This window comes from Mya arenaria, chromosome 13 (assembly GCF_026914265.1).
Source record: "Mya arenaria isolate MELC-2E11 chromosome 13, ASM2691426v1".
Lineage (NCBI taxonomy): Eukaryota > Metazoa > Mollusca > Bivalvia > Myida > Myidae > Mya > Mya arenaria.
This window is the reverse complement of record NC_069134.1, coordinates 40,674,853-40,687,359: the sequence shown is the minus strand read 5'-3', so window position 1 is coordinate 40,687,359 and position 12,507 is coordinate 40,674,853. Positions and strand designations below refer to the sequence as shown.

General features: G+C 34.6%; 2 non-coding genes across 2 annotated transcripts; both read left to right on the top strand.

The window, feature by feature from the left end:
- Positions 1–10,316: 10,316 nt before the first annotated feature.
- On the top strand, positions 10,317–10,389 carry Trnat-agu (transfer RNA threonine (anticodon AGU)). The gene has a single exon. It is a non-coding gene; the product is annotated as a tRNA-Thr (tRNA).
- A 309-nt stretch (positions 10,390–10,698) lies between these two features.
- On the top strand, positions 10,699–10,807 carry Trnal-uaa (transfer RNA leucine (anticodon UAA)). The gene is made up of 2 exons: positions 10,699–10,736; positions 10,762–10,807. It is a non-coding gene; the product is annotated as a tRNA-Leu (tRNA).
- The last annotated feature ends 1,700 nt before the right edge of the window (positions 10,808–12,507 follow it).

The following is a 12,507-nucleotide window of genomic DNA, read 5'->3' as shown; positions in this document are numbered from 1 at the left end:
ATGGAAAAAAAAACTATCAGTATTAATACAGACGTAAAAACGTTATAAAGTACATTTTTTTGAATATGATAACAATTAGCAATGCAGCAAGGTGCAAATAATTGACAAAACAAATTTGAAAAAAAAACTTTTAAGTCTGTATATTTCCATATTCATCAATCTTTCAATTACTTGTGCTATGTGATAAAGAATGGACTAACCTTTTGTTATTTTCCATATATAGTATATAACGTTCTAGATACATTGTACACTTATAGTTCAAGGGTATTCATGCTTTGTTTGAGGTCATTTTCAACATCTTTTTTTTATTTTCGATTTTGTATCAATTTCGTGAATCTTGCTGATTAGCTCATTTATATAATTAAACTATGTTAATTTCTTGTATACAGTCTAGCTATTCGTTTTATCGAGCTCGCTTGCTGTGAGAGAGACATAACTGTCACAATGGCGGTTCCGTGTATATGCGTCCGTGCTCGCGTGCGTGGGTACACCTGGCCTGAACCATGTCCCGTCTGTATCTTGACTACGCATTATAGGATTTTCAAAACAACACTTGCCATTAAAGTGCACTGAGGTGAGATTGCGTTTTGCGCACAAAATTCCAATGTGTGTACCTCAAAGGTCAAGGTCACGCTTAAAGGTCGAAGGCTGGAATGAACCCCGTCCGGGCGTTTTGCGCACAAAATTCCCATGTGTGTACCTCAAAGGTCAAGGTCACGCTTAAAGGTCGAAGGCTGGAATGATCCCCGTCCGGGCTGTTTCTTGACCATGCATTATAGCATTTTCTAATAAACTGCAATGAATGTTCACTATGATGAGGTGGCGGGTCAAACACAAGACCCATGTGTGAACCACAAAGGTTAAGGTCACGCTTAGAAGTCAAATATTGAAATGATCCCTGTTTGGGCTGTATCTTGACCATGCTTTACAGGATTTTCAAAACACTTGCCATGAAGGTTCACTATGACGAGGTTGCGTGTCATGTCTGAATCTCAAAGGTCAATGTCACGTTTATAGGGTTAAAAAAATACTTGCCATGAAGGTTCACGATGAAGAAGCGGCATATCACGTACAAGACCCAGGTCTGTTTCTCAAAGTTCAAGGTCCAAACTTAAAGTCTAAATGTCAAAATGATTCCTGTTGAATAGACTGGTCAAGACTTAACCTTGTCCGGGCTATATCTTGACCATGCATTATAGGACTTTTAAAATAACGTGCCATGAAAGTTCACCTTAATGAGGCAGTGTGTCTCTAACAAGACGCAGGTCTGAGCCTCAAATGTCAAGGTCACACTAAGTGGTCGAAAGCTAAAATGAGTACTGATGATTGGACTGTACCTTATATGCGCTACCTCTTAACCAAGCATTACATGATTTCAAAAAAACTTGACATGAAAGTTTATGACGATGAAGTCGTGTTTTGCATACTTCGAAGGTATGTACCTCAAACGTCAAGGTCACTCTTAGAGGTTAAATGCCAACATAAGTATTGTTGAAAGGACTGCTTTGGTCTGAACCTTGTCCGGGCTGTTTCTTTACCTAGCATTTTAGGATTTTCAAAAAAAAAGGCCTCGGAGGTTCCCAATGAGGAGGCGAAGTATTGCAGGTTCAAAATATTGTTTAACTCCAAGCTATTTTGTGTTGCAATTGCATGGAAAATCATTATGGCTGTGTCAAAGGCTCTTGCAACGGGCTCGAAATGTCACTATTTGCGTCTAGTTTATGATGCATTCATTATATTTTGCTTTACAGTATATAATTAATTGATTGATGTCTTAATTGTGTGGAACGAAATTACATAAATATATATCGTAATAAACTCTTTGTATATAAATGAATATATATAATTTTATTTTTTGTTAAAGTATATGTAAACAAGTATGTCTTAGTGCACTTAACATACACAAAAAGTATGTGCTGTGAAATTGCAAGGTTTAATATAAGAAATGTTTACCTTTTAAATATGTAATTACGATCTACAGTCATATGGCCTAACTGGTTGTCTTTATTCAAACACGTGTGAACAAATACAAATTCTTGCCACGGCTGACAATATTCTGGATGAACGCTGCATTTGAATTCTGTGTTGATTGGTCAGTGGTTTAAAGAAAGGAGTATAATTTATATGGGCCGTACCACCCTGTGCTTTGTTTAAATAAAACCTTGAGAGATGGACAAGAAAAACGGTCACAGATCATTATTTTCTTTCAACCAAAAATATTTTTTCCCGTTATTTAATTATACCAATGCGTCATAATACAAAACAATAGTTTGCTGAGCTGTTTCAAAAACTTTGTTAAATACATTTTTGTTCAAGTTAGGTGTCCACCCGTAAATGAGTTCGATTCATTATCTTTGCCTTCTACATTGGAGACCGGTAGGATGTCAACAGAAACGCAATTATATAAGAAGTCGGTTTCATAAACTTATGTTTTAGAATGTAAGATACAATCACATGTCTTGAAACTTAAATCAATTGTAAAGAAACATCTTTGTGTTCAATCGCTGACATTAACATTTCAAGTAAAAGTCATTAATGAGACAAGTTAAAAGTGTGTTCCAATTTACTATAAAACAATTATTTCACTTTAGGGTACATAATACTAATTCATTTCCTTATACATTTCAATGTTATTATCAAACTGCAGACTGGATAAAACCTCATGTCTATGACAACTATCTTTAAATTCAGATCAAATTCAAGCAATGGAAAAGGTATGTCATGTTTATCAAGACAATTTACTCGCTTTGAAGTAAAAAAACGTTATTTTTTCATGTTATCCACGCTGGCTTCATTTTAAATTATTTATATATATATATATTGTCTGAGTCGGTAATAAAGTCAAATCAATTAAAACCTATTTCACATATTTAACCATTGCCAAGATGCGGCTAAGCGTTGTAATGCGGTGGATTTTCAGCGCGCTTCATGAAAGTTGCTCGGTTGCCCTACTGCGATCATACAGCATACTTGCAAGGAACATGCGATAAATCCTTATATGTCACAAAGGGTTTCCAATGAAATTGAAACGATACTATGTAAAGGAAATGGACAAGGCGCTTTTAGTTCATTTTGTTTTTAGTCCCCAAAACTCTAGTCAGAAGTGAATTGAAATGTATGACTCTCAGATAGAGGTTGCAGACGACACTAATTATGTAGAGTTCTATATAATAGGAAATTAAAATAAAAAATAAAAAAAAACTTGGTTGTGCGATCATAAATCCATTACATACAAATGTTTTAAGAAATCCGATTAGCAAAAACTTTCAAATCAGGAATTTGTATGATTGACACAATAGTCAATCCCAAATGATGCTTTAATTATATTTTATGTAGATAAGCATGGCTGAGTGGCTAAGTCAGTCGTTTAAGGCACCAGTCTTTTCAAAATCTGTGAGTTTTATATGACACTTTAAACAGTTCCAGTTAATTCATTTTAAGCCTTTATAAGGGTAAGAACCTTGAATATTCGCTCAAAAAAGACGATTTTATATGGGATGTTTTTCAAAATGTCTGCACATTTTACAATACAAATATCACTGAGGGTTTCCAAATAAGTTTAAACGAGTGTAAGTTAAGGAAATGGAAAAGGCGCCGATATCTGCATCACTTGTGGGCAGACGTTTAGCGATAATTGCCTAACACAGGCGTAGGGCGCTGGTGGAAAGGTTTCTTATGACATGTTTAGTAAGGTGGAAAAAGGGTCCAACAGTATTGCAATGGTAATGATATCTTTTCTGGCATTTAATTCACTCAAAGCTTGTTTAAGTTATCAGAATTTATGACATGCCTTGTATGGCGAATTTCTAAAACAAAACTAAGCGTATGTTTTGATATGACGTTGTGCAAACAATATTTTTCCAAGCCAAAAGCAAATGAATCGCTTTGTTGTCAGTTTTCTTTTCCTTACGAGGATTTAGCGTTTAAATGTAATGTTTAATGACTGATTGAAATAATAACCACACAGATTCATTGAAAGTGATGTCCGATGGATGTGCAAACAAATTAAACTGTTAACATATATCTCAAGAACATAAAAAGTTGCGTTTAGACCCTCTCTGCATTCACGTCCATTCATAACATAAAACAAAGTTCTTTGACGTTGAAAGCATAGGAAATGCAAGTCGAGCTAGCCGCTAAAAAGGGGATTTTAGCCATTTGCAACATTAGCTAGTTCAGTTCATGTTTCTTTGATACATATTGGTATGTGTTTTGAAAAAAAAGGAAGTTATATTCCAAAGATATTTTTGCGTTAAAATCAGTGTATTCAAAGAGCGATGGGTCGCTTCGTCGTCAGATACATCGAGATTTATTTTCGAATTTAATTCGGTGCGGTCAAAACTTGGTGTGGATGAAAACACAAATTCGGAACCCGGTACCCGATTGTCATTTTATCGCGTAACCCGTAAATGCATTTCACGGCGCAAAGTAAAGACGACATAGAATAGTAAATACACGATATCTCTCCGCAAAGAAACCATGTTTCATCTGGAACAAAAACAAATAGAATTTGGAAGTTTTTCATTGTTTGCCAAAATGAAAGGGGAAATGCCATCTGATTAGCTTAATACAAACAATACATTCTAAACAATTGTATGTATTTGTATTGCTGTATTGTATAATTCATTATTGTATTTATAAAATACCAGGTATTTAAATTGTACCCGGATAACCGTCCATATCCTTCTCTGCACAATATTTAAATGTTAAAGATTATGGACAAATAGCAATACTTTTTGGCTCAACAATCTAGACAAATCAAAATAAAAACATAATCGATAGTATAAGCAATAGACATATTCCATTTCCTTTGGGGTGGAAAGCCAGACAATATCAAAAGAGAATCGTATACCAAAATATATTATGGTGGACAAAAAATACAAATTTTACATTGAGTTATTGAATCTGAAGCAGATTGAAGACTATTGCAATCCCTGCAAAAATGAGGTGTTGGTTCTGGACTATCCGATAAGAAGAGATTCCGTCATTTGAATTTTTTTGACTGAGTTAAGGGAACGGGTGACAACACGTATTTTCATGATTCTGATAAGATTATTCGCGATAAAATAGTATTCAGGTCGTCGTAGAAATAACAACAGCTTTTACTCCGAAAAAAAACACCCGTAAATTGTAGATTGCAGTACCAACACAAAAGAAAAGGCGAAAATGGTTGTCAATGCGAGTGATATTTATTTCCAAACCGATACAGGTGCCGAGATAAACACAATTCAACAGAAAATTGCAAGACTATCTTAAAGAGCTAAAAAGGTATCGCATCTGAGAATGTGGAACGAGTCTACCGCCACATAATCAAGCAAAGCATCATTGACAGCAAAAATTCAAGGAACAATGAAAAGCTCCAAATGAAATTTGTTGTTGTACCAAAGGAATTAGCCTGCTTACTTTCGTTGAATTACACTGATAATTTCATTGATGATGTGCAATGTCAAGGAGATTTTGGTGATCAAGGAGATGTGAAATCGAGGATATTTGATGATGATTGATACAGTGTATTACCGGCTAGGAATCTTCCTCTTGCCATAAAGAAACATGTCAAACGAGAAATTGGCAAATTGGCGGCAGAGAGGTGTCATAGTCCTTATAACTGAATTGAAAAGAATGGGTAAGCCAGATGGTAGTAACTTAGAAGAGCAACGAACCATTGATGGTCTGTCTAGATTATAAATACGATCTAGTATGAGGCCGATAAAACATCATTTTACATGAGTAAAAGAATATTTTTTTCACTGGCTCATTTTAAAATTAGCGCATAATGGTTTCCCAGTTTTAAGTGTGTGTATTTAACATGTGAAAGTTACGTGATTAGTACACTTACATATACCGACGTTATTTTTAAATTTACTGGGATTTACGTGGTAAACAAACCTAGTAAATTTCGAATTGCAAAAATACCAAAAAACTGCGAAAGACACATGTTTCGTAAGCGATATGATACATCAGTAACTAAAATGCAATGCGTTGTACACAACGATATCAATGTTATGTACGTTTTTGGTAATTTCTTTTTTTTTCTTGCAATCGTACCGTCTGGTGTTTAGTCCCGTTAAACAAAGTCCTTCTAAGAGAAAGATATAGCTTGCCTTTTTTATGATATTGTACCAGAACTGAACAGTGCAAAAATCTTTTTCTAAACCTGATGTCAAAGAAATTTGCACGTACGTCTAGACAATGAGTCAAGTGTTTTTGTTTTTATCTCGAGCGAAATATTTCAACTAAAGTTCCACGAAGCATTGATTGGCATAGATGGGGTTTTCTAATTGCTGATGCCATTATCTTTATAGGATGAAGAGATAAAAACATGAAAAACATCACAAAAGGACAAACATTGAATGATGAAAAGCAATAGAAGCACGAGAGATGTGAGGGTGAAGGCAAGAAAGCTGTTGGCAATGAGATAAGCTTTTAAGGACGCAAACCACTGCAAAAGAAATCATGACAGATGGAAACAAGACTAAGGCTGTTCTTAACATGGACATTCCTGGTAATGTGGATGGTGTCAAACGATTCTGTGGAATGGTACAATAAATGGCCAAATTCTTGCAATATCTGCCAGAAACACTTGAACCATTGAGGAGCCAGGTCCGTAAAAATATTCATTGGAATTGGACAGATGATTGCACGGAAGCATTGTAAAAGGTACAACACATGCTGACACAAATTGTCTTAAGTCTTAAAAAAACTTCTAGTTTACAGTAGCAAGGATTGACTAGATGTTGTTCTATTACCAGATGATGCATCAAGATCATTGAAACTCGCAGAGATAATTGGGCACAAACGGTTAAGTAGCGTTATATGTTCTCTACGGTCTTGAACGCTTTGGTGAGTTTACATATGGGCGCAAAGTGACAGCGGAAAATGATCTTGGACCTCTCGAAACATTCCAAAGAAAGTCAGGCTCCAAAACGTCTTTAAGACAAACTAAGGAAACTAATCGCGTATGACATTGAATTTCAATTTGTGGTTGGAACTGTAAAAGGATATTGTTATAGAAGGCACTCTTAGTAATCTGAACTGATCAGAACAAAAGTAAATCGAATCAATATGCTATAGAAGCGATTTATAAAGAAATAAGAGATTAAACCGCGAATGATTATAACTTTGATATATTAATTGACTTTATAATCGATGGATTGCCAATACAGAGGAATGACTTGAACTGTAAAATAAGACCATATTTTTATATTATAGACACTTTAAGTCACCACGGTGGAGTAATATTGAAGGGTGAAGTAGAATCGATACCCCAAATCTTTGACAAAGTTAATAAGGAACTTTACATAGACGTTGATTTAATAGCAACGACAACATCACAACAAGTGATTGAGCAATTAAAAAAGCAATTTTCAAGATTTGGTATTCCAAATAAAATTATTAGTGATGGCGGTCCCCATTTTACATCAAAAGACTTCAATGAATTTATAAAAAAAACTTGGAAAATACTTCGTCACTTGAAATCAACTCAATATTCTTAATCCAATGGAATAACGAAGCTGGTGTTAAAATCATGAAAACATGTTTAAGTGTGCAAACTCTTAGACTGATAAATTTGAAACACTTCTGAACAAATTAATTCTCCAATACACAGGTTAAAGCCAAGCTGAGATGGTGTTTGGTATGTAGGCAAGATTATTAATAGCAATGGTACCAGTTGAGTTAAAAGTAAACAGCTCATATCGCAAGTATTTTGTAAAACAAAGCTTTGAAAGGAAAAATGTAAAACTATTCAACATAGTGTTAGATACTGGTTATGTCCCTGAATCTTGGACACATGGAATTATTCAACCAATATTTAAAAACAAAGGAAGCCCGCTAGGCGCAGAAAATTATAGGCCGATCACACTTTTAAGTTGTTTAGGTAAGTTATTCACCGGTGTTTTAAATACGCGTCTACAAACATTTGCTGAAAATAAAGACCTTATAAATGATTTTCAAGCTGGATTTTGCTCAAACTACTCAACAACCGATAATATGTTTGTGCTGCACTGTTTAATACAAATATTAAGAGCTAAAAAGAAGAAATTATTCTGTGCGTTTATTGACCTCAAAGCTGCATTTGACTCTGTCTGGCGTTCAGGTCTTTGGTCGAAACTTATTTCATATAACATTGCCATTGGTGGTAAATTTCTAAAGGTCATTAAAAATATGTATAATTCCATTAAATCGTGTGTTAGGGTTAATGGTGAGTCGTCTAACTATTTTGCAAGTAATATAGGGGTCAGACAAGGAGAAAATCTTTCTCCAATGTTATTTTCCCTGTTCCTTAACGACCTGCGCGAATTCTTTAATACTAAAGAGCTTAATGGCATCGAAATCAGTGAAAATCAGTTATTGTCATATGAAAATATTTATACTTTTGTATGCTGATGACACAGTAATTGTCTGTGAAACTGCAAATGATTTACAAGATTGTTTAAATGCATATTATGACTACTGTCTTAGATGGCATTTAAAAGTAAAGATTGATAAAACAAAGATTGTAATATTCTCATCTGGTAGAATGACAAATCACACTTTCCAATTTGACAATATGGACATAAAAACTGTGAAAGGTTACAAGTATCGAGGAATATATTTTAGTCGTTCTGGATCTTTTCTTTCTGCCAAAAAACATATTGCAAACTAAGCTACAAAAGCAATGTATTGTCTGATAAAAAAGCACTAAATCATTATACCTCCCAATAAATATGCAAATTGACTTGTTTGATAAGCTAGTTAAACCAATACTTCTTTATGGATGTGAAATATGGGGTTTTGGAAATTTGGAGTTATTGGAAAAAGTACAACTTAAATTCTTGAAGCACATTTTATGCCTTCGATCCTCAACCCCAAACGCAATGGTGTATGGTGAGACTGGTGTATTTCCTATACGAATTGACATAGAAACACGGATGGTTAAAGTTTGGGCACACCTAGTACAACCTTCGAAAATAAAATTGTCTACCAAACTTTACTATGCGATGTATTGTCTTTAGGATGATCTTCAAAATAACGGGAGTCAAAATAAATTAATCTAGATAAATAATATTAAAACTATGTTAATAAAAACAGGAATGTATGGAATTTGGTTATCACATACATTTACTAATTGTAGATGGTTAACTCTCTCAGTATCACAAAAGTTAAAAGATTTGTTTATAACTGACTGGTACAGTACATTAAACACATCCACAAGCTTCCGATTTTATAAAACATTTAAAGAAAAGTTTGAAATGGAAAAATATCTTTATAACACCTATGACATAAATACAAAAAGTTATGCAAAATTACGAATGAGAAATCACAAATTACCATGTGAAGCTGGTCGATGGAGTAATGTCCCATACGAGAATAGAAAATGCACGCGTTGCAATAGAACGATAGGTGACGAATACCACTATATAATAGAATGTCCTGATTTTTTTTAAATCTGAGAAAAACGTCAATAAAACCTGTATTTTATGTTACACCAAGTTATGTTAAATTCCTAAACCTTTTTACAAGTACGAATGAAAATGATTTTAGGAAACTATCAATATTTGTTAAACACATATTAAAATCGTTTACCACTTAGTGTTAAAAACTGTTCATTATGTAAACGTATATCACTCGTTTATTCGGCGTATTAAATTGGAGAATTCTCCCATGCTATATACCTTAAAAGAACATACTCTTCCGGAGAATTTTGATAATTGGCATACTGTTGATTTTTCTGTTTTAAAATGATTAAACTTGACATAATTTTGATTCTGATTATTGATAATTGTAATTCTATTTGTAATTTGAAACTCAATGTATCATTCCTTTCAGACAACATTAACCTCATTGTACACTTTGTTTTCATATTTGTATTTACTATGTGCCTGCATAAAGCCTCGTTATACTTAGCACTTATAATATCCTCATGTTTGTAAACTCGGTTTGCATTGAGTGTATGAATAAACTTTGAAACTTTGAAAGGAGTGCAAAAACCAGACTAAGCTGCAGAATGAACAATATGCTTACTTTAAACATCAGCCAAACAAAGAAGCACATAAAGGCATACTAAATAATGCTGCCAATCCCAGTTACACCGTGACAACCAAAGAGTGTACCAACTACAGAATAATCGAGATATCTGAAAGTTTTGTGTGATATTCGTGTAAGAAGGAAAATGCGTGAACATTTCTGAAATGTTGCACGTGAGCAGTATTGGGGGATAATGATCAGCATGCTTATAGTTATGTATAGTAAGCTTTATTATAAATATATGAGCGAAATGACTTGTAACACTACGTGTACGAATATAAAACATAACTAAAGTGAATGTATAAAGATATGGCTCCATAGCTCAGTGGCTAGAGCGCCTGTCTAGTAAACAGGAGGTCGTGGGTTCGATCCCCACTGGAGCCTTTTGAACCAATTTTGCGATAAGGGTTCGATGTTTAAATTCATATTTTAGATACAAAACATTTATTTCAAAGCCATGACGATCTCTCTCCTGCTAACGGTCGGACAAAATTTGCTTTAATCATCAACTAACAAAATAGAAAACAAACTAACAAACATTTCAAAAAGGAGCAACTCCTGTTCTGTTTGACGATCTCTCCTGCTAACGGTCTGACAAAATTTGCTTTTATCATTAACCAACAAAAAAAAACTAAACTAAAAAAATAACAAACATTTGTAAAAGGAAGTAACTTTATGTTCGACATATTAGTTGTCAGGATGGCCCACTGGTCTAAGGCGCCAGACTTAAGGTTTGTATCATCTTCATAACGAGTGTTCTGGTCCACGTTTGTGGGCGTGGGTTCGAATCCCACTTCTGACAAACACTTTTTGTCAGCATGATATTTGCAGCCTTTTCCACGAAAGAAATCTTGGTTTGGATTTAGAATAAGATACTTACTACTTATGCCTAAACAGAGCTTCACATTGTACTTTTGTGGTACATGGTCGGATGTTTAAGAGTCCTCCAGGGTTACGTTTGACACAAGATGAATTTAATTAGATCTACAATGGGATTTACTAGGTACTGAATTATCATGGGTAGAACCTATTAGGGATTTGTTTGACATTGATTAGTCGCAAATTTAGCAAACATGTGGTTAAACCAAAAACAGGTTAAACCGCTCTAAATTAACATGAAAATGTGCCGACTATACGGAATGTTATGATGCAGTTGGGTATAAAAAGCAACATATATAAATAACAACCTTAGAAACTACGAACATTTTAACAACCTATGACTTCTTTAGACACCAACGCCTTTCTAGCAACTAAAAACCTAAGCACCAAAACTATTCATTTGCATCCATTTTTTTCATTGGTAAGCAATGACTTCCTTGGCCACCAATGGCTTTCTCAGTAGCCTATGGCTTTCTTAGCCACCTCTTACATCTTAGGATCTACCTAAATTCATAGGTACCAAAGACTTCCGTAGCAACCAATGACTTCCTTAGCAACCACTTTCTTCCTAAGCAACCAATGACTTCCTCGACAACTACATCACCAAGTTACTTCATCCATAGCTACCATTGACTTCATTGGGTACCAATGGCTTCCTCGGCAATAAATTGTTTTCTATGCAACCTCTTTCTATCTAAGCAGCTTCAGACATCCATAGCCACAAATGAATGCCATAGCAACAACAGGTTTTCATTGCCATCGCATCCAATGTCCCTAAGAATAACCAGCTGACATCCCTATAACTACTACTGAATTCCTAATTCCCTCAACAATCAAATTCGGCAACCACTTATCACCCCAGCAAGTAGCAACATCTTTTACAACCACCGACTAGTTGGTCAATTTAATCAAGTAAGCGATACAGGGTCTTGTTTATAATGAATGTGTAGCTTAAGCTTATATATTTCAATTAGCAAATAAAATGTATGAACATAGTGTAAAATTTGGAATTCTTTGAAGTTTTGAGAATATTGTAAATTATCAATGTCTTGATATTTGAAACATGCAGGAGCCACACCATTACAAATTACAGATAAAAGGGGTGCGCTTTGTTATCAGAAACCATAATGTTTGTTATTTGTTATAAACACATTATTAAAATAGCATTCATTGTGTCAATGATAGCCAGCTATTTGCTTGATTAATTAGGGCAAGTCTCAAACTAAAACAATGATGTCAGAAATTGTCAATATCCAATATATATTGTAATGAGGACTGCTGATAAAGGATCCTTAGGGGGAAAATATGATTGAAAAACGACATAAAAATAAATTGCCAGATCACTAATCCTTTACACAAGTAATTAATAGTTATATTTGTGAGACATGCCTAGATCCGATGTGTGTATTTGGCATTTTTCACATGTTTATGCCCACGCTTTATTAGGTGAAGTGGGACGTGATGACGGTCCTTCCGTCCGTCCGTTGGTCCGACCAGTTTTGCCCGGTCCATATCTTTCTCATGTATGGTTGGATTTTAAAATTATTTGGCAGAAGTGACCACCATAGCACGAAGACGTGTTGCGCATAAGACCCGTGTCCCTAGCTTCAATGTCAAGGCCAA